Source organism: Vidua macroura, chromosome 2, assembly GCF_024509145.1.
Source record: "Vidua macroura isolate BioBank_ID:100142 chromosome 2, ASM2450914v1, whole genome shotgun sequence".
NCBI lineage: Eukaryota > Metazoa > Chordata > Aves > Passeriformes > Viduidae > Vidua > Vidua macroura.
Genome location: NC_071572.1, coordinates 65,304,534 through 65,327,504, shown reverse-complemented (window position 1 = coordinate 65,327,504; position 22,971 = coordinate 65,304,534).

Genomic DNA, 22,971 nt, shown 5'->3' with positions numbered 1-22,971 from the left:
AAGACAGTGAAGGGAAAGGAAGGCATACATCCATATGAAGCACAGGGGTGTGTCCAGCCAAAGTTCAGGATAGGTCTTGGTTCTCTCTAAACTTCAGCTTCTACTGGCTTCTTTGTGTTTATTAACGACTCCACATCTAGCTGTTAATAAGACAGAGAATATCCTTGAAATAAATGAGCTACAGGACTGTAGCTCTTCCAGCTTTATCACATAATTGTATATTAAATGTTTATCTTTAGGCTGCACATCCTGAGAGGATAAGGGAACGATAAGGCAAAGTTTTCCATTTCCATTAGAAACCACTTCTTTTTATCATCTGTGGTTTCAGAGAAAATGGTCTTGCAAATGTATTTCAAAAGCACCCTATAGATTGAGGAACTGAAGAAGAAGGAAATCCAAGGTGTGTTATTGTATATAACCCCACAATATGGGGCTGGGGGCAGGGAGAGGGGAGAGAAGTATCTCACAGTGTGACAAGTGATGGAACTGGCAGTGTGACCTGACTTTGAAGACTGCCTGCAAACAACAACCTTCATTTCATGTGCTGTTGTTTCAGATGCAAAGGATGATACTTCAGGTGACAACACTGCTTATGATGCCCCTCAGGCAGAAAAGAGAGGACTGCTCACATGAGCTAGATTTACATCAGGCATGGTTTGTATCATTCAAACTACCTGTACATCCATTCATGGTGGTTCAGGCCACCAAAAGGGAACTCAAAAAGCTAAAATTTAAAACTCCAAACCTTTTGTGCTGTACAGCAAGGTTACAGCAAGGTGTAATTCCCTCTGTTTGGAGAGAGAACTCGACTTTCATAAGCCTGGGAAACCGATAAAGCAGAAGTGTTCCAAATAGATGTTACAGAAAAATGCTCAAAGACAGTGCAGAAAAGAGACAAAGAAGGGGCAGATGGTTGTGAAGGGCAATTCAGTCCCTCTGTATACAGAGGTGTTATTTGCTAGCAATAGCTTTATTAATGGCACTATCAATGTCTCATTCAACATAACAGAGTACTTTTTGCTGCAATTTCCCACTCTCGCTGCTGAGATGTATCGGGGAAGATGTATCAGTGACTGGCATGCTAAATTTGGCTGTCACACTGACATGCTTGGCACAGGATGAAATGTCTGTGCTAGAAGCTGCAGAAACTGCAAGTGGAGCTGTGTTCACATCACCAAAAGATGAAGCACACAAGAGCTGACAGCAAGGCACCAAATCAAGCTGAACCTCCTCTGCTGGGCTTGCTCACTTAATCCCAGAAGAAGTGCTGGTCAGGGCCAGCAGCAGAGATGTATAAAAGCACTGGTAGCTTTATGTGGAGACATGGCACTGGGAGCACATGAAGAAAGGCATGTGGGAGGGAAAGGACCAGGTGAGATAAGAAGGCAGCAGGAGCCATTTCAGACAGCAACAGTGGGGCACTGGCTTGAAGAAAGTAAGCATGAACAGAGCAGAAAGTTGAGGCAGTCACAACTGTGGGTGTTGCTCTGGGGAATTTGGGAAGCTGCAGTCAATTCATTTATCCCGTCAGCTGCCATTGCTGTCAGAGCCAACATCAAGGGTAGCGATGGTGGAGAGTTTGGGCAGGACTTTGTCAGTAAGGACACAGCCCACAGCTCTATGATATGATATGATATGATATGATATGATATGATATGATATGATATCATATCATATCATATCATATCATATCATATCAATCATCTATTATCTATCATATGGTGAAGCATTTCACTGACACCAAGACAGTTCAAAGAGCACATACTATGCAACCAGGATTCCCAGCTGTGTTTTTCAGCAAACTGCCCCACGAGCAAGACTCACTCACAATTAGTTATGGTGGCAGCCAGCATTGCATTGCACATAGTGAGACATGTATAGAACTGAATGTGACAGCATAACAACAGATCAAACTAGGGCATTCCAGAAGACAAAGTGCTCCAATATGAGGGGCTTAAAGAGGCACTAAAGAATTTATGGAGAATGAAATGCAACTTCAGGGAAGGTGATAAAATTATCAGCCTCACCAAGAGCAAACACAGAGCCAAATGGCAGGATCATATAATCCTGTGCTACTGACAGACAGCCTTGTTGGGAGTCTCAATAAACTTGTCTTCTTAATTGACCTGAGCTGACCTGATTTGATGACATTAGTAGTGCCAGACCAAAAAATATCAAAAAAATTGAAATTAGTGAGTAGAAGCTGGTTGAAATTTTTAATCGGAACTTTCTTTTCTATTTTTGGTGTAGATATACATTTTTAAAAGATGTTTAGTTTCCTTTAAACATTTTCAAATTTCCACACTCACGTAATAAAAAAAAAAAAAAAGGGATTTTAGGGAGGAAAAAAAAGTGCTCTTTCCTTTACAAACCCCCAGCTGTGTTTTCAGTGAAAGGCCAAAAATACTTTCTGGATTAAATACAATATTTCTGCCCTTCCTTCCTCACCAGTCCATACTGCCTTACTTCAAGTTGCCTTGCTACTAGAAGGACTAGGGGTCTGATTCAATGATGGTTGACTTGACCTTAAGGAGAGCTGAAAGCACTTAGTTCTCTGTGGAAATAAGTCAGTGCCTCACACTGTAAATCTTTAAGAAGTGGAGTGGAGCGATGCCTTTATTCCAGCTTCCTACCTGCAGGGAGGAGGATGCATAGCCAGCAGCACTGGGCTACTGCTGTTCATTTTCTGCATGAGGAGCAGTAGCATTACAGAGTCTCTGGCTGGAACTGGTCAACAGAGTGTTTTTTTCTTATATAAGACTGATCTGGTAGGACTCAGCCACCAACCAAATCAATCCCCTGCCAGGTTCCTTGGCTCAATGCTGGCAAATGCACCCCATGCTTTTGGCACACGTAAATGCTCCCCTGCAACTCAGCAGAATCAGGTTCCATTCCTCCCCTACAGAAGGCTTCCTTGGGGACCCTGAGGAAGTCACATAAGGACAGAGTTTTACATATATTTAAATTTTTATAATTGTAATGCTTTTCTATATGATACCAGCTGTGCTTGGACAGATCAATGCACTAAGAAAGACAGTGCTTACACCAGCAATGCAAGGAAGGGCAAAATGTGTGACCAAGACAAATGCATACAAGTTGTGAGGTGTTCAAATAATACACAACACAAGCCATAAAAACCACAGCAGGTTCTGCTCTGTATTTCAGGCCCTTGCTATAGAGCATCTACAGTATTTTAATTTAAAAATAAAATCTCTTAAGTATGTAAACATCCTTACCTATTTCCTATGGGTTTACACCTTCTGTTTGGGGTTCCTTTTCCTCCACTGCAATAACATGAGCCTCACACATAATATCTGCCAGGAAAGAAATGCCATATGCTGTGGGTTATCTGTAAATACAGGAATGCATATTGGCAAAGCAGTGTGTTTGTGCTAAATGATTAGTTAGCTTATACGATTGCCAAATTTTCCTCTCATTTCCCACATTTTGGGAAGCATTTGGATAGATTTTCTCTTTGCTGATGCCAGTTTATAAGGACTTAATTATCCTTAAGACAATTTCAAATTTGTCTGAAATGGGGAGAGATGTCTCTAAACCACAACACTCTGAGCCTAAATAATCTAACAAGGGGCACTAGATAGCACCCATTGGTATGTCTGATATACAAATGCACTGTGTTACATTTTAAGAGCTATGCAGACCAGAAAAGAGGAAAGGAAAGCCACCAGCACATTCAAACACATATAAGTCCATGGAAATGCTAGCTTCTGACTGCCAAAATGTCTCAAGAAAATTTTCTTCTTCAACATGAAATGTCACAGTACAACCAGAATACCTACAAGAATAGAACCATGCGTTTGCATAGAAACCCAAGGCATTATTGGAGATGAACTGAGCCTCCCTTTTCAGACTCAATGTCACAGGTGTTTCTAAACAACTTAAATGTTAATTTAGGGAGAAGGTATATATACATTGGGACTGCTCAGACTCTCCTGTCTCACATTACATGGAATGCACAGCAATAGCATGGGAGAAGAGGCACAGAAGAGCACAAAGGAAAACTGTTTAGTCCTTCCATGGTCTGTTCAGTATTTTCTGGAAGTTACTGAGAGCCTGAACCTAACCTTGGCCCTGAGAGCAAATAGAAGGCATCAAGGGAGTTGACATACAAAAGGAGAATTACTGGGTAGTACAGCAGTAGCAGGTACTCAGAAAGCATATGGAGTACAAGGATGCTCTTCTCTTGTTAAGAAAATCACATGTTTGAAAGAAGCCTAAGGAGGACACTATCAATTTTGAGTTGGCACAGGCAATCTCTCTCAAAAGGAGGATTGCTTCAGCTCTCACAGAAGCACAGAGCTTGGCATTAAATGAATGTTTCCATTCTCCTCTACTGTTTTTGGAGCTGGGATGTCCTCTCTTGGAGGGCAAACCCCTGAAGCTTCCTCAGTGCTCACCTGAAACCTTGAGCTTATACAGGCCTCCTGCACAGCAACACCATCTATTTAATTCAGCTGTAGCATGTAAGGCTCCCATTGGGGCCAAGGCCACTCAGTGCATTGCAGGAGGCAGTCAGGAGCTTCCCCAGCCCAGCTTCCATTCCAGGCTGACAATAAAAATCCAACTGCTTGGGCACAGCTGCAGCATCAGGGTCCCTTTTACTGAGCTTGCCTCTGATATGCCAAGCCCTGCTGAGCCTGTGGAAATCAGGTTTACAATAGCAACTGCAGCCATTAGCTTCCTCTTTTGTGACTCCCAGCATTATTATGCTGTTTGTGAACTTCACTTTAAATGACCAGACTATAGGCTGAGAGAGATGAGACTTAGCAAAAAAGCACATACACAAAGTGTGACAAACCCCAATGGCAAGGTTGTGCTAACAGCTTGTTATTTAGTGACATAAAATCACTGCTAAGAAAATACAGGCAGCCTAAACCTCTAGCAGCCCTTTGACAGAGACAACAGACACACTCAAAAAAAAAAAAAAAAGCCCCTTTTACAGCATTCCACAGGGCAGCTAAACACACATGAGAAACAAAACAAACTCTAAGAAAACAAGTACTTTTCTGCCATAAAAAATAGGCCTCTCTTGCTCATGTATGATGCACAGGGAGGGGGTAAAGTACTCCTCACAGAGGAAAAAGACTGAAGTGGGCTTTGGAAAAGTTTTGCTTTAAATTGGAATTCTAAAAGTGGCTCTTGAAAGAAGCTGTTCTTTATACCCTCCCCTATGCCTCACAGGAGAGCCTACTACTTTCAGCCCAAGTCTTGACTAGGACATCAGGAAGCACAGCAGAAAAAATGAAACTGAATACATGTATCTAAAAGTCTTGTTCCACATTTGAAAACTGAACAGACCATGGTCAAGTAATGTTAACTGGTATGATTGCAATTTTATTATTTTCTAGTGTGGACACAGATTTAGTGCTCCAAAGGCATGTAGCAGACCTCTCTGCATATGGAAATAGAGCCTGTGTGGAGGATGCAAAGCCTGCTGAGGCAGTTAATGTCCAGCCTGGCTTATTATTTTAGGCACCAAATTGTGTTTATGTGGCCCTAACTGCATGCAGAGCTGGTGCAGATGTGGGAACAGTTTGGCAATGTCCACGTGAAAAGGCACCTGAGATCAGGTGGAGCGCAGTGCAGACATGCTGTGCTGCTCTGTGTGGAGCCAGTGCAGGCTCAGAGCTGGTCCTGGCTGACTCCATGCAGCTATTCAAACAACTCTCTCCAGCATGCACGGGGTGGATTACCACATGTGCAGTCCCATCTCTGCATCACTGTCCTGTTCAAGGACAAAAGCTGCCTCTAGGTGTTACTGCCTATAAACCCTTAGAGATGGGAGCACACCGAGTAGTACAAAGACACCAGAGCAGGTTTGCATCAGTCCCCCTTCATTCAGAAACAAGAGTACCAAAGATTCCATGATCCAGGATGTTCTTGCTCCCTATTGCTGCATATGATGACAACCATGCAGGAGACATGAAGATGCCATCAATCCATACATATCCATGCTAACAGCACAATGCTGTCAGAGAAGCTGAGTTAATTTACATCATCCTAGGTTCATTATCTGAGGGAATACACTAGAGAGGGGTTGCAGGAATGATTGCAGTCACAACCAATCTGTTCCCACTGAGCCAAAGTACAATTTCTGGTTTGGCAGGGCCAATAAACAACTGACCCACTTACACCCCTATTTAAAGAGTTTGGCTTTGTAAGCAAGGGAGAGAGACAGACCAGTATACACCACACTTCACTTTATGGCTGCTAGTTGTCTTGGATGACTATTTATTTATACAAATAATTTACTTGTGTATCCGACCAGGAAGACAGCTGAGCCCCACACCATCTGCTAACTCTGGCTTTAATGATCCACATCCAGCACATGGGTACCACCACTCCCATCCTGCTCCCCCAGACCTCCAATAAGGCCCTCGCCTATCTGTGCAGGAGAGATTAAATGATCAAGGACTAACAATGGCAACCTATTAGTCTGAAAACAGTTCTTGTGGGATCTGACAGGCTTCCTCAGGGCAAGCACTCTGCAGATGAGGCCTCGATAGAGAGACCTGGCTGCTAATGCAGGCGTCTGAATTTATTGGTAGTTAAACTGTTGGTCCAGTCAATTTAGACTCTTCTTTCAATCCTTGAAAAGTAAAATGTCTAGGGTTACATTTGTGAATGAGTCTATCATTCAGCTGATTTCAGTGGGCAACAAACCTATTTTGATTCATGAAGCTAATGGATGTTTTACTGAGGCTTTAGAGTTCATTCCTGTAAACTTAACCACAATTATGCATCTTTTGTAAGGGATGAACCTAAGCCTAGTAAAAACCTCAACTTTGAAAGCTTTAAAAACTTCCAAATTAGGCTGAAATCTAACCTTGTAAAAGATGTGTATTTAGACCAGGTACTTTTTAATGCACCACAAGTAAAAGATGTTTTTGACTGATGTGTTTCTATCTTCTCTTAGTACCAGGACAGGCATCATGAGCTTTGAATACAAAAGTAGAAATTTTATTTCCATCAGGAATATGACAGCTGCTTCATACTCATTGCCTAACATATAATTGCGAAGGAAAACTATGAAAATTGAAATACTTAAAGTTTGTCAAAATGTAGTTTGACTCCATCTGAAAAGCATATGTTTGTTGCCACTGCACATCCCAAAAATTTGTATCACACAGCCCAGTACTCCAGGAACGGCACTTTAATTTTCATAACACATTAGCATCTATTAGTGAGACATTTGTGCCGCACTATACTTTATTATCTCAGACTCTAAATACTACATCATTCTCTAAGGGCCTGTTTCTTCAGCTATGCCTGTTGGTACCCTTTCCTCACACATTTTGTCCCATTAAGGTCTATGGGTTTAAATTGATGGATAAAAGTTTGCAAGATGAACCTAGATTACTACAGTGATGACTACTCACACATGAAGAGCTCAGAGTATTTACAAAATAGTCCAAGCTGAACCTAATGACAGCCAAATGTTTATCACTGCTGGAACAGAAGAATGCACTGCCATAGCGAATTCTCCCTTTTCTACAGCTAAACAATTTTGGACTCCAGCACAGAGAGTGAAGAAATATTTACCAGCACAACATGCGTGCAACCTGTGTATACAGCAGTGCTGCAAGCACACCACATGCAAAGATACTAAATGTCAACATTTCAGCCTCAAGCAGGTGCTTTTCTTCAAAACCAAATATATTGGTAATCTTTCCGCCAGATGTATTTGGCAGAAAGCTCTGTGTTCAAATATAGGCTCCTCTGGAGCTTCAAGAATGGCTCCTCTAAATATTAACTAATGTCAGGAATGTAGAAAAATGTAAACAGCTTCCTTAGCCACTTTAGGCAGGTACTGCTTTCCCTTTGGAAACAGTAAGTGTGGATGTAAAAGAAAAAATTGCATCATGACATTTTTCCTACATGCCCTCTCAGTCAAAAGATAGGAATAAATTCTCTCTGTAGTAGGTGAGAGGATGTGTTTTAAATTCTTGTTTTAAATTCTTTCATCTCTTCCTACCTCGCTACTCTCATGAATGCTGCCTTCACATAGTCCTTCAATAAACTTTTCTAAATATGTTTCTGGACCTCTCATGATCTTTAACAGCAGTAGAGCCAGGTTTTAATTCTCCTGATCAAAAACTTCTTGTAGCACTGATAAAGAAGAAAGATGAATCAGATTCATATCAAACATCAGTTGTGGTCAAACATCTATTGTGGTCAACAAGGAGATTCATTAGCATTCACAATCCTGGTGTACAAGTCACACCACAGTTAATAATCAGCGCTACATGTGGCTTACCCTTGATGCTTTACAAAACAAAATTGAGATAACATGATGCAACATCTTCACTCACAATGCTCTCTGGGTAATTGCATTACCTCTGATATCACACAACAAAATTACTATTAGTCACAGCTTATTCTCCCATATGTCTGAAATGCATGGGAAGTGACATTTCGACTAAAAATCACTCGAGCTCTCTTCCCTCTGCTTCACCAACAGGTGGGGGAAGACAGGTCTTTATTGGTGGGGTCTAGAATGCAGGCATACATGTGGGCATGACTGGAAAACCCAGTACCAGTTTAGCAGAGAGAATGTGAAATAGCAATGCATCTTTCTCCTTAGAGTGTGTATCAATAAACACTGCTTCAGGCTCTCTGTGGATGTATCTGACTTCACTGTGTGTGAGACAAGGCATCAATACTCCATTTACAACATGGAGCTAGAAGCTTGGAAAATTTTCTGGTGGAGTAAGAAGTCCTCTCCTTCCCCAGTGTGTGACCTACTGGTATTGGCAGTACCCGCAGAAGAAAATTTAAGAAATATATTTGAAAAGCAGATCCTTAACCTAGAGACACATTCATAGAGTGAAGAGCTCAGATTTCAGTGCTTAAACTGACTGTCCGAAAGACGTTACAGTCAGAGATCCCTCTAGACTTGGAATAAAATGGGGTCTTTTCAGCTAGTGACAGACAGGGTTGTACAGCTATGTGTGTGCGGCTTTGGTTTGCCGCGGCCTCGGGCAGCTGGGAAGTCTTGCTAGAGCTACCCTTTGGCGAGACCTCAGGTGCCACGTGCATGGACGCTCCAGGGCTAAGGCATTCGCCTCCCTATCCGGCGTGGGTACACAGCTTTGGTAGCCTTACGCTGAGAGGAAGCAAAGGGACGAGAGAAGGCACACTTTGCCCGCTTGCCTGAGAACTTTTATTTCATGCGTGGTCGCAGCGATGGCTGGAACGACTGTCCCCAGGCAGCGCGAGGGCAAAATGGCGATTGGACAATGAAAGCATTGGGTTAAATAGGGGCGGGCAGATGGGGGTGGAAATCCCCCTCGCCCAATAGGGACAGACAGCAGGGGAGTGACATGGACCACAGCAACCCTATGGGAACATAACAGAGGTGGGTACAGTGTTCTGGGACAAATAGGATTGCAAAGGTGGGGTGATTGCTACAGAACTTTCAAGAAGAACCAGGGAATGGCTACAAGATTGACATGTAAGAGCTCCTGTGGAAAGTGACTCGGAGTGAACCATTGTGAGGGGAAAATAGGGGTACAAAGGACCGACCTAACTAACCTTTATTAAAATCTCTAACTGAACCAACCCAGCATACAACATGTGTGCTACATATGTGCTTCTGCCCTGAGCTCTCTACACAGTTTAGAACAAGAATAAGACCTCTTTCAATACTGATAATGATATCAACTCATTCTATAAGCTAAAAAAGTCCTGAGCCCTGGGAAGCTGAAGTAATAATACATTATAGTGAGCATTCATATCCCAAGAAAATAAAAAAAGTTCAGAAATGTGGTTACCTTTTTGTTTCCAGTTTTCAACAAAGAACAATAGGCTATTTCTCACTTGGCAGTCAGGAGTCTGAGTTTTCCCTCCCTCTGGGACTACTTAGTCATAGAAGAAAACACAGTCCATCAAATTTTTTGATGATTCAGGCAGACCTCCATGTACTTTTCTTCACTGAAACGTTTTGACAGATGATCAGATTAATTTTGTTTTATATCTTCCTTCCCCACTCCCAACAAGGCTCTAAAACCAATGTTAAGGCAAAAAATCATGACAATTCACAAATCCCACTTCTCACTGTTTGGTAAATAACTCCTATGTAACCGCTTTTGCTTTTCTAGAGAGTCCTCATCTTTCACAGCTTTTGCATCCAACGAGGATTTAGGTCACCTAACCATATATCTGCATGCTACAGCCTCTCTGAATTTGTCATCCCTCCAATACATAACATATACTAGTCTCCACTTTTTCTTAAAAGTGCCTAGTGACTCAGCACATGTGTTTTATTTGTGGTTTTAATAAAAAGGTTTCCTAGAATAAGGGATATTCAGAAGATGCTACAAAGGAGGGAGCTAAAAATATACAGCCAAAATAAAAGGAATGTATTTCACCAGGAATTTAAAACATGCGAGGGAAAAAAAAAAAAAAAAAAGGCTGTAGTTCATCAGAGCTTCCCTTACCACCCACTAGTGTGGAATTTCTGGAGGCTACAGAGCACTATGCTCTAGGACACAAGGAAAGAGAAGGTTGGTGTGCCAAGCTCAGGTGACCAGCAACTACCCAAGGTATCAGGAAACCAGATCTTCTGTTTTCAGCTGGCCATGAACTTTCTTTCCAGCCCCACAGCCATTCAGTTTGTATGTTGCAGCACACACTTTTTTTTTTGTAAAGCAAGTAAAGCAGTACCTTTTTGAAATGCTTTGGGTAGGAAATGTCAGATAGGTCTTGTCTATAGGCCATACAACTATTATGTCTTCCCTATCAGGTTGTACTCTTTGGAGTCAAAAGTCACTGGTCTACATAAACACTGTAGACCTACATGTACATTGGGGCAGCTCTTATTGGTGATGTGCAGGAAGGAGAGGTTTTGCTCTGTGTACTCTGCAAATACAGCAGTCATTAGATCTATAGAGACAGTTTGAGAAAAGGTCAGGGCTCAAACTTCCTCTAGGAGTTTCTACTGTTTCCAGAGGTTCTCATAAATTTATCTTCATTTGTTGGGTAAAATGTCACGTAAACCAGAAGAATCTCAGGGTCATGTTTTTTGGTGAATTCAGAGAGAAAATGTACTTTTATTTCCAGAAGAGAGAACACAATCATCTGTCCCATTAACTATTCCCCCCTGAATTCACTTAGTATCAAGATTTTTTTCACTCCCCAAATCCACTTTCTTCATTCTTATCTGTTTGTCCCTCAAGCACAACCCTCCACAGGAGCAGCATAATGGATTCCTGGTTAGTGTGGGAGATGCAATCTCATTTTTGCCCATGACAGTACTAATGAAGCTCACCAGAGTGATTAATTTATCTTCTTCTTGATATATTTGCTCATGTCAACTCCAGGAAAGATTCTGTCAGTCAGGTTAAGGTTAACACTAGAGTATCAACTCTTCAAAGCTTTAACTAGATCAGATATGATATTGACATGACATGGGCATGATTTTCATCTATCTGACTCAAGGAAAGTGAAAATCAGGTGTGGGAGGCTTACTTTCTTCCCCTGTGCTTGTATCTCTGTTCAGTCTTTCTCACATACTTTCAGATAATATGGGGTTATGCTGTGACAACTGAGAATGTATGTGTTTCTCAGATCCTCTTAAATTGCCAATGAGAAAATTTTTTGTCCCAGCACACCCCTTGATTTCAGAATGAAATAACATTAGAATGGTTAAAATGTGAAGAGTAACATAAATGATTTACAGTGTTTTGCAGGTATACTCAATGGAAGAGCTGCCATTCTCTTTAAAAGTGAATAAACTTCCCACTTTAAAGTGGCAGGATTTGTACAACTAAGAGAAAAAAATACTAAAAAAATATTTAAAAATATATACCTCTGCTTTCCCCAGGCATAAACATCCTCTGTCTTATCTGTGTTTCAAACCTCTGGCTTTAGCTCCTTAGACTCCCAACATTGATATTGTTGGAGGTGATGTATAGAGGAGAGAGGAAGAACAGCAGAGGCAAAATTCTCAAACACTTTCTGGGTCTGATTTAAAGTAGGTGGCAATCATGGGGGACATCAGCTAGGAAATGCTGCTACTTCAGCTGCTGCAGACACAAGGATCAGTAAGATGAAGAGGCAGGATGAATGCTTCAAGACAGGCACATGGAAGATGGACCACTTATGTGGGTGGAAGACAGAGATCATGGAAAAACGCCCTCACAAATAAATCTATACCTTTCTACACATCCCACTTCTGTCTCCCCCTCAGCAGCTTTTATCTCCCTTCTCATACAAATCAAGCTGGGGACTGGGGACTGCAGATATCTGGTCACCCTTCAGGTAGCAATACTGAAAAACATGTCTTCTCTTCCCCACTATTTGCAATTTATTATTGCCTGCTGCTGGAAATCACTCCCTCAAAGTTACAGTGTGTGCCACAAACACACACTGTTCTGCTGGGAAACCTGCTTCACAGGAAGTTCTAATCCACCTCAGAACAAAACAGCAAGTTAGCTTAAAATGTTAACTGGGTGGTTCACCAAACTTAGCTAATGTTCTCTGACTGTTTGGTTAGGGAGTGCTCACATTAATCCCTGGGCTAGAGGCAATAATTTCCCACTTTGTGGATAATGATGAGAAGCCTCAGGCAAATACTCAGATAGCTGGGATGGGACTGAAAGGAAGTATGTTTTCATTTTTGTTGTCATGCAGAGATAAGGTTTAACATCTTTGAGATATGCTTAACAGACCATAAGCTACTCAACAGATTCTAATGTAAAAACTTCAAACCACATCTGAGTTGAACACAAAAATACTGTCTAAAATTCATTGACTAAAATGCATTAATTAACACACCATTTTATTTTAACTGAGGCCAAGACTGTCTTCTGCACCAAATCCCAGGGTCCCACACTGACTCCCCAGCTGAATCTTGCATGAGCATCTGCCATCACTCCTCACACTACTTTGGCTAGACAGGTAATGCATTAATCACATTAAATGTACAGCTTAACTCAGTCTTTTTGTGGCACCTTCACTCTCACAAAGTTTGTCCCTTTCTGGGAGATGTCAGTAGAGACAAAATTTTGGAATGGATTTGTTAGTTTGAGTTAGAAAGAAAACAAAGATCTCAGACTCAGAAAGACGCTAGGAGAACCTCGCGAACCACATTTTATAGACACATTTCATCAACCATGAAGGAATAAGACATTATTTTCTTTGCCAAAGATAGCACATTACATAACAAGAAGAGAAGACTACAAAGATCCTCTCTTGGATCACTTTGACACTGTCCTTACAACAAGCAGTGAAAAATACAGATCTATCTGGAATTACTGAGAAATTCAACAAGAACAAACTTAGTAAAACTAGAATTTTAATCCCAGTAACACATTTTGAAACTGTCTTCCCCATCACCTCATTGATACCGCATTGATACAAATGGTCAAACTTTATGTATGTCTCAAAACAAGTCAGTACCACATCACCATCTTCTGAGTCACCAGCACCATGCCCAGCATGGTGTAAAATAACTATTCTCTCTATATTAAGACAGAACTAGAGTTGGTTTAGTGGCTGGTGGAGGCTGCTAGGACTTCTGATTATGCTGCCCTAGAGAGCACAGGAGGTTTTACGGGATGTAGAAGCTGATTCTATTTCAATTTTCTGCAGAACAAGACACAACAGCTGCACTGTCATTATGTAGGGTAGGGTCCCAGCTCTAAATAACACTTTGAGTTAAATAATGATTTTTTTTTTAATTTTTGTTTTTTTAATCTGTCTGATCTTGTATGAGCAATTTCAAGGAAAGAAAAACCTGGTTTAAAAATGTTTTTTTTTCTATTTTGGAAATTGTGAGGTAAAAGCATTTCTTTAAACATGCAAAAGAGGGATAACATCTTCCTCACTCAGGAACTGTGGCCACTGAAACATGCACTATAAAAATCAAAATATCTGCAGTACTGAGAACTGGAAGAGAATTTTCAGGTTTGAGTTTCAGCTAAGCTCTCAACTGAAAACCAAAATAGTTGTTGATAAAACAGAAAATTTAAATTTTTAACACAAATGTTTAACTAGCAATAAGGTTGGTTTTGTTTGGTTTTTTTTTAAAGGGATTTTTTTTTTTTTTTCAATGTGGTACTTTAAAATGCAGTCAGCACAATACATATGGGATGAAAATCCACTTTGTGGAATTTGGTGAGGGTTTTCTGACTACGAGAAATCTTAGCTGAAGTCTCCTTGTCAGTTAATTATTTCCAGGTAACTGTTTTCAGATCTAAGCTATCCCAAATGTAGCACCAGAGCAGTCAGTTCTCATTAGAATATTATGAATAAAGACCAAATGACAAAACTAGAAGGTGAGATCAACATAAGTTACTGCTTCAAATGACTCAGGGAACACTTGACCTTGAGACTAATTCCCTATCTGTGTCACATGGATCCTTAATTTCTCCCCTCCCGAGCAGAGACAAGTGCGTGGTTCGTTCTTGCGTTTGGGGAATTGGCGCTGCCCTGTGCCACGGGCTCGCAGGAGCCCCGTCCTGCTGAGCAGGCGCGGGACAGCTGGCCCGGCCGGAGCTATGGCTCCGTCGCTTCTTGCTGGGTGCCTCCCAAAACTGCTGCTACTTGCCTTGCCTTAATCCTGACACTGCAGCCTAGACATTTGGCGTGCCTGGGCGCAGACAGCCCTGGGCTACGCCCTCAGGTGTGTGCGGACGGATACAGAGAGTCTGAGAGGCGGTAACAGCCGGAGGTCCTCGCAGGGCAGGCACCTGAGCGGGGCAGGGCTGCCGTGGTTGTTGACAGCCCGCCCACATCGTGTCCTGCGTGGGCAAAGCTTCAGAGGCTGCAGAGAGAGGTCGTGGAGTCAAAGCTGTATGAAAAATGACTCCCTGAATATCACAGCTCTAACGAGCACAGCTAGGTGCACATCTGTGTGTCTATACACAAGATTTCATTAATCTGTGAGCTTCCACACACATGTGTTATACGAAAATACTAAGTACAATGAAGAACTGATACTGTGGGTTTGTGAAACTTCTCGAATAGCATACAAGCAGACTTGATATGCAGCTCAAGTAAAGCAGTCCCTGACCCAAGAAAGCACTCCAACACATGCTTTATGTTGTCTGTGAATATTGTTACTGAAAGCAAATGAGAGCACTTGGTGTTGGAAGTGTTTTGCTGGATTAAATCCTAAAGGAAGAGGGGAACTGCACAAAAGACTTTTTATGACAGGTAAGAGGGAGAATTCTCAGCAGTACTGTCAGAAACAATAAATGACTGGACATCTTCTACACTGGTTACTAGGATATCTAACTTCCATTTACCCGTGCCACATAAACTGCAAATTCCCAGGAGGAAAAAAAAAAAAAAAAAAAAAAGGCTTAAACCCCAGAACAGTTAAGGGAAAAATTGGGAAGCTATTTTCCTTTAAGTCATGATGAATACTCTGTAACTTCAAGACAAAAACTTATTTTTGCAATGTATCGCTACAAGTTTGGATTACAATTATAGATGCCTGGAAAACTATGTTTGTAAAGGAAATCCCTTCACCAGTTTTAGGAAGCATTATAATAGAGAAGGGCTTACCAAAAAAACAAAAAGGGATTAAGATCTGGTTTTCCTAAAGCATAATCTTGTATATTACCTTGGTACTGTTCGGGCATCTTGGGAAAAATAAAATTTGTCCAGAGTCACACAGAGGTAGGTTCATGCAAAAACCATGAGTGAAGGTAAGTTGCTGGAATACTGAGTAGCTAAGCCAGGGAGAGGAGGTCACAGGGATGTAGCAAAAGAGCGTGATTTTAGTGCACCTCAGAGCAGCAGAATAGTTCTGGTCCCCTGAAATGCAATATCCCATCTCTTTTCTTCAAAGATGAGTAGATCTGCACTGTCCCTCCCACTCTGAGACAGAGGTAGATGCCAGTAGTCAAGCAAAACAGCATATCAACATGGCTATTCAAAAATGAAGAGGGAAGTGTGGAAAAAGGTCACTCTTCATATATATCAGCTTCACTGTTACTCTGCCACCTGGGTCACCATGTGTGAATTGAGAGCATGACTACAAAACCGATTATACCCAAGGAAATGATTCTGCAAACAGTGGCCTTGTGTCAACAGTTTTTAGATTTTCTGTGCTGAATCACAAAGGCTTGGTGTGCAAACATGGTGTGGAAAGTAGCAAAGATATTTTGACCAATTTGATGATTAACCCACAGTAAAAAGTTGCTCATCCTAAATAGAATCTTGCCAGAAATGCTCATGCCTTGTCCTGTCAAAGTGTTCATTCACTGGACTGCTAAAATTTGCAGGTTTTCTGTAACTTTGCATAGATACATTCAGTATTTTATTTCTCTGCTCTGATACCGTGAAAGATAGTTTTTTCCTATCATTTCACTCCTAGGTAAAAGCCCCAGGCTGCTGTCAGAGTACCTCAGAGACATAAGTCTTTGATCTGGATGGAAGCAGTAGACAGTGTAGTGGCAGCTCAGCTTAATAGCACGTTGTCTGGGGAGAAAAATTCAGCATTATCAAGAATAAAGAAAACTTCTATTTGCAGTTGGAAAAATGAAAACTGTATTTTCTTAAGCTAGTTTGGGAGGTTTTTCTCATCTCATTTCCATAGCCTAGCAGTAAGATTACTTTCATGGGGAAGATTTATTCAATTTTGCACCAGAGTGTATTATTGCTTCCAGTTGGTCATTTTCAGAATATAAAGGAACTTTGGCAGCGAGTGGTTTCCAGTAGCTCGAGACATGTGTTTGTACAACCTGTACACTTCTGACGTATATTTCAGCCAGCTGAGGGGAGTATCCTGCACACAGGATTCCCACCCCTCGTGAGAAACCCAACCACAGAGCATCTCAACTCACGCACTTGGGACTCTCTTAGCCTCAGATACCAGTCTCAGAATAATCATACTGAAAATGATAACTTTCTCAGTATCAAAGATTACTTCCCTTGAGGCTTCTCAGTTCCTTCCTCTCAGACTATTTTTCTTCCTTCATACTCATGTCTTCTTTCTCACCTACCTCTCCCCTTCCTCTTTTTTCAACTCTACTAGCTAATTTATTCTTTCACATCTTTCTGTTCTTCTTCTCTTCCATTTTACTTAATCCTTCAGTAAAGAGAAAGGAACCAATCCGTGTCATTTGTGTATATGTCCCCAAAGAGACACTTGTCTGGGACTTGATTAAGGGATGTCTCTCTTAAAATTTATACCGGCACATAAAAAGAGCAAAGAGGTTACAAACTTACAAGGAAAGATTAAATCTTTTTTGCAGGTCTTTTTCAGAGACTCATCATCACTTTTTTAACAGTTAGGACACCTATTAATTGAAAGCATCTTAATTGCTGTGATTTTGGGAAAAAACCAAAATACCTTAATGCAATTATTCTTGGGAGCAAAAGTGATCAATTTGAGTAAGGGTGGATAAACATAATGGGTTGGGCTTTGTTTTGTATGTATAATTTTGTACATAAAATCGGTTCTCTAATCTCAGAACAGTTCTCTTACTCTCCATCTTTTCCATGTGTTGTGTGGACTACTCTGTATTTTGAGAACTCTTTCACCTCAGTTTTGCTTGAAGAAGGAAATCAGACATTACTACTTAGCTATCCTGTTGAGTCCAAACAAACAGTCCCATTAGGTGACATCACCCCTACTAACCTTTAAGTAATTCCACTTACACAGTACTTCTTCAGCAACACTTGCATACAGTGAAATGGAACATAAAAAAAACAAAATCAGAAAATGTTGCCTGTTGGATTGAGTCATCTGTACTTGTGAACATCTCATGAACTATAATGCAACTCTAAGCTGAAATGAGGCATGTTAACCTGCACAAGTGTAAAACTGCACAAGCGCTTAAATCTCTTCATATAGATAAGTCCTTGCCCTCCCAAAACCAGTTACATGACTGCAGTCATATTAGGACTATATCATACAAAAACTGAACAAATGATGAAACAGCAGTGGTCCACTTACACAGGCAAATTATAAGGGAAGGCAGATCAGGTCACATTTTTTGTGAGCTACCTAGGTACCACTCCACAGATGCAATATTAAAACTAAGATAAGTATGCCACATTGGTTCCTCACATCACAGCTGCTGGATGTTGGCATCTCCATCTTTGTTGCCTGGGAGCTATCTGCTGGTTAATGTCAAACTACTTATGTGCACAAGAAGAGGTGCATATGCTCACCAAAAAGTGTGGTGGGGAGTTTGTCTTTCTTTTGCCATTGACTTAGTGGAAGGTGTCTGTAGAAGACTCTTAAGATGCCTCTCCCACTGCTGCAGCCACTGCCTTTTGGGCAAACTCTACTTTTATAGAACTTAAAGAGCATCTTCTTAGCAAAATGAAGTGTAAATGAGACTTCACTGTTCCTTCAGCTTTGCAATACAGTACAAACATGAAAAGATATGTTCCAACATAAGAATACAAACATTTCTATTCCTGCTCTTATGCTGGCTTCTTACACAATAAAAAAACTAACATCAAAATCCCTAAATGTGGTAACTTTACTTACTTTAAATAAATAACTTACTTTAAATAAATTAAAATACAGGCAGTTTTCTTGAATTCTGTAGTGGGCTGGGTTTTTTCACACAAGATGATATGTGCTAACTTTAGTGTCCTAGAACACTATTAAAGAAAAATAACACATAGATGAGAAATCAGTGGTTTTTCATTTGAGAAATGTCAGAGTGCTGAAAAAGTAACTTTCTCAATTCCGGAGGGGGGTTTGGGGCAGAGAGAAAAGTGTTTTCAGGAGATTTTTAAAATCTTTTTCTCTTCTGTATTTTGTTTTGCACACAGGAGATTTTAATACTTTCATGACAGCTCTCAGCCCAGTGTCTTTTGTCATTGACAGCCTGACAGGACACCAAGATGCTCTTTTTACATCACTGGCTGGTGAAGAAAAACACATCAATGATAGAAATTCATGACTACAATTTCAGTATTGGGCTATGTCAAGTTTTTCCCAACTCTCCAATCTTCACTTACCTAGCAAGTCAGTTACTGTCAGTTTGCAGGATGTTTATACAGCTCTCATTTCTGGAATATCTGGGGGCCCAGATGTACAGAGATAGTTTAACTTCAAAGATGGACATAGGGTGTTTGTGGTTGGATTTTTTTGCAATGTTATAAATATCTAAAGAAGTTTATATTTACACCTTCAGACATTTCAGTGTGTTCCTATTCATAAATATTTTATTGATTAGCTACTTGAATACATAGCTATTGATCTTAAATTATTCTTAATCAGTCTAACCTCAACTTAAACACATCCTTCACATACCATACTCTTTCTGTCAATGACTTTGTAAGTATTTAGCCAGCATTTGTTAAGACTTGTATTTAAAGTTGGTACAAGTTTCAGCAGTTTATGAAGCCATTCTGAGTATGGATTGCTGTTTCTCAAAATGCCTCTGAATATATGTTTACACTGCAAGCTAGCCAAGTTTGAAGTTGTTCTCCAGGTCAAACTTGTTCACTCTGTTATTTATGCATGAACATACACCAGGGTACAGACTGAGGACAAGCAGTCTCAGGAACTCCTTGAGGTGGAGCCTGAAAACTGACAGCCAGGTCATACAGGTTGACCTTTTTGTTCCTGGTGATGTGGCTAAATCATCCCAGGACCAAGCAGTCTCATCCTATTCTATCCTAAGCTCTTCCTGAGCACAGTCTTAACATTCTGTGTCCAAGCTACAGCCAGTCAGCAGAGCTGAAATGAGAGCCAGCAATGTGGAATCACACAGAAGTCACGACGATTAACCTGCTCTAAGTATGCTCTTAATCTCCCAACCCATTTAAAACTAAACAACTTAAAAGGAACAATAAATCAAGGCAAAAGTCCTTCAATGTTCTCATCAGTTTTAAAGTTATAAGAACACAATTCAGACAGAAGAGATCAAACTTAGGAGGAGTTCCACAGAGAAAATTACCTTGCTAAAACTAAATCCATGGCACATTCTCCTTTTAGACAAGCTGCCTTAACTCTTCCGCACACATAGACACTGAACAGAGAACAGAACTTGCCCCTTCCCCTGTTTTAATATAAGCCCTTTAAATTTGGTTTGTAAATGACCCTTGCATCAGTCCTCCTTGTTAGCTGCTGGTAACAAAGATAAAAGACAAGGATAGAGTGAGTGGTCAGTGTTATCCAGGAATACCTGTTTCCACTTACTCTTGTCAGACATGAATGTGCAGCAGCAGTATTGGACATTCCAGGTACTGACAGCTGTGTGAGCTGTACCAAGCAGCTCAGGGAAGAGCTCATGGAGACAAACAAGAATGAGTATATTAACCCCCTCTCACTCATCCTAGCATGAAATTCAATAAACAGAGCTTGAGGCACAGTGGTGTAAACATAACATCTTTAAAGGTAAAGGGAAAAAATCCAAGAACTTTTTTGGAGAATAAGCAAAATCAGGCATGTGCCCACACTGTGGGGGTAGCCAGATGCCTGATGGTAATGACTGCAGACTCTTTCATCTAAATACACTGCAGAAAAAGAAAAGATTAAAACAATTTAACTTCATCTCTCTTATTTCAAAAACATATGTGCAAGTAGCATGGGATGAAGTGTGAAATATTAATAATAAAGTCCCCACTCAGACTGTTCACAAGATATTAAAAACCCCACAAAACTAAACAAACCAACCAAACAAAACACCCCAGTCTCTTCTCACCTGCCCCTTTGATTAATATGTTTGGCACTATTTTCCAGGCAAGGATCAATTCCTTGACAATTCCTACACATTTATTTAGGGATTTAAGTCTTCCAATGGAGCCCTGCATGGTAGGTGCCACCTCACCCCACCCCCCTGAAAAAAGGCAAAGACAAACAGGAAGACAGGGCAAAGAAATGAACTCTCTTAATCTGATTTTAGCCTCCTCTCTCTCATTTTTTTTATCTCATAGGTTTCCTCTTACAAATTCTCTCCTTATTACAGTGCTTCAGATCAGAGCTGTCTACCACAGCTGGATATTAGACACCATCATCCCAGAAAGGTTAAGCATGTTTTAGGAAGAGTTTCATTTTAGGCAAGATGGGTTAATTATGAGAATGTTTACAGTGTTATTCATTCATTTCAAGAACATCCAGTACATAGAGTTTTCTCCTGGAGAGAGACAGTCTGCAAGAGAAAATCCAGATAAAGCAGCACTTTTTGGCTGTTGAGAAAGGCTTAAGGCCAAGTGGTGCTCTATTACTTCCATACAGCTACTGTTTTCAATAGGAACAAACACACAAGCATCCACAGAATTTAACTCTTCACTCTTCTGTTGACAGATTCTCTCCAGATTTGTGTGACTGATGTTAGCCAGATGGAGTCCTAGAGGTAATGTTCCTGCTGTGAAATTTATTTGTTTTAACTTTTAAACAACTGTGTTAACAGAATCCACAAAATTGCAGATATAGAAACAAGTGCTTTTTGAAACTTACCAAAAATGCTAATCTGTTAGTCAGCATGAATCATTACAACAGGGTTTCCCAAAAAGTGTTTCAGGAATGGGGGAAAAGAAAGTACACCTCTCCGAATCTCATTGGGTTTTAAGCTGGAAAATGAGGTAAGTAGCACCAGATACACTTATAGTACAAAAGACAAAAACATGTCTAGTTCCTTGTCTCTTGGGCACATAATCACATTATCACAACTTGGCAAGCTCAGTAACAATTGTGTATTACACTTCTGTACAGCTGTTCATGTGGTTTGTAAATTACCTGTAACTTTACAGCAGACTGAAATTCAGAGAGGCTGAAAAGAGTAAGTGTGGACATTGCTATATATTGCTAGGCAATATCCCTAGGTACTAGAACAAAGGCAAAAGACACTAGAAGATATGGTAATTGTCAATAGGACATACTTTTACACATAATATCAGTGCAGTGTTGTATGACCTGCATAGACTGAAAAACAACTCTTGGACAAGACTAAACAGAGAGTTGGTACCCATGGTGTTCTTTGGTTCTCTTACCTCTTTTCCTATGACTTAGGTACCCTGAATATTTGATTACCTCAGAAAGATGAATTGGCTGCATATACCCAAAAGAATTTAAAAAATCAGAAAGAAAATTTTAAAAACTTGCAAATTCTGTCATAGGAGCTGCTCAGTGGAGAGAAGTCCATGTGGCACAAACCTAACCCTGGAATTTAAGACTTGTTCATTCATTGACCTATGGATTAAGATGGATAAAAACCTGCCAACTTTACTGTCTGTCATTGAAATAAGATGGAAAGTAAATACAACGGGAAATCATTATGCCTTTGGATTTTATTTTTAACTTCTTTTTGTTTGCTGAGTGTGTTTGGCATAAATATTACCATTTAGAAATGGAGCAAGTATTAATAAACATTCTAATACATCCTTCTACAGTTTCCTAATTGACCCCTGTGGAGCATTCACTGGCACACTAGTCTGTCTATGTTTCATGGGGTTTCCACCATTTTCTTTGAAAATCATCCTATATCTAATACCTAAATTACACAACCTGGAACAGGCTGGGTCACAACCTGTCTGCCCTTCTTATTTATCCTGTTTTCTTTTTCCATCCTGTTCTTCCCAGGAGAGGAGACAGAGATGGTAGAAATTCCTGTTGTGAAAAAAGTTGGGACTTGCTGATCACCTAGATCTTTCTCTTCATAACACTAGCTGCTATTCAGCCAAAATGCTTCCTACCTCCAGATTTGTCTCATATCACATGCCTGCACTGATTCCTTTCATTTGTCTTCATCTGGCACTTGAGCCAGCTGCTGCTTAGCCAAGTTAGGTGCATTATACATTTTCAACTTTCCTTGTAAGCAATCATGTCAGCCACTCTAATCATCTGTGTTGCTGTGTGCTGAATTTGCTCTGATGTGCCTGTATCTGAGCATCAGGAGCTTCCAGGAACAGTATCTGAAACTGCATCGTAATCTTGTGCAGGTTTTTGAATGGCACTCAGGCAAAGTATGGAACAGGGAAAGATGCAATTTAAATTTCAAGCAGCCAATTACCTCAGCAGCTGCATTCAAG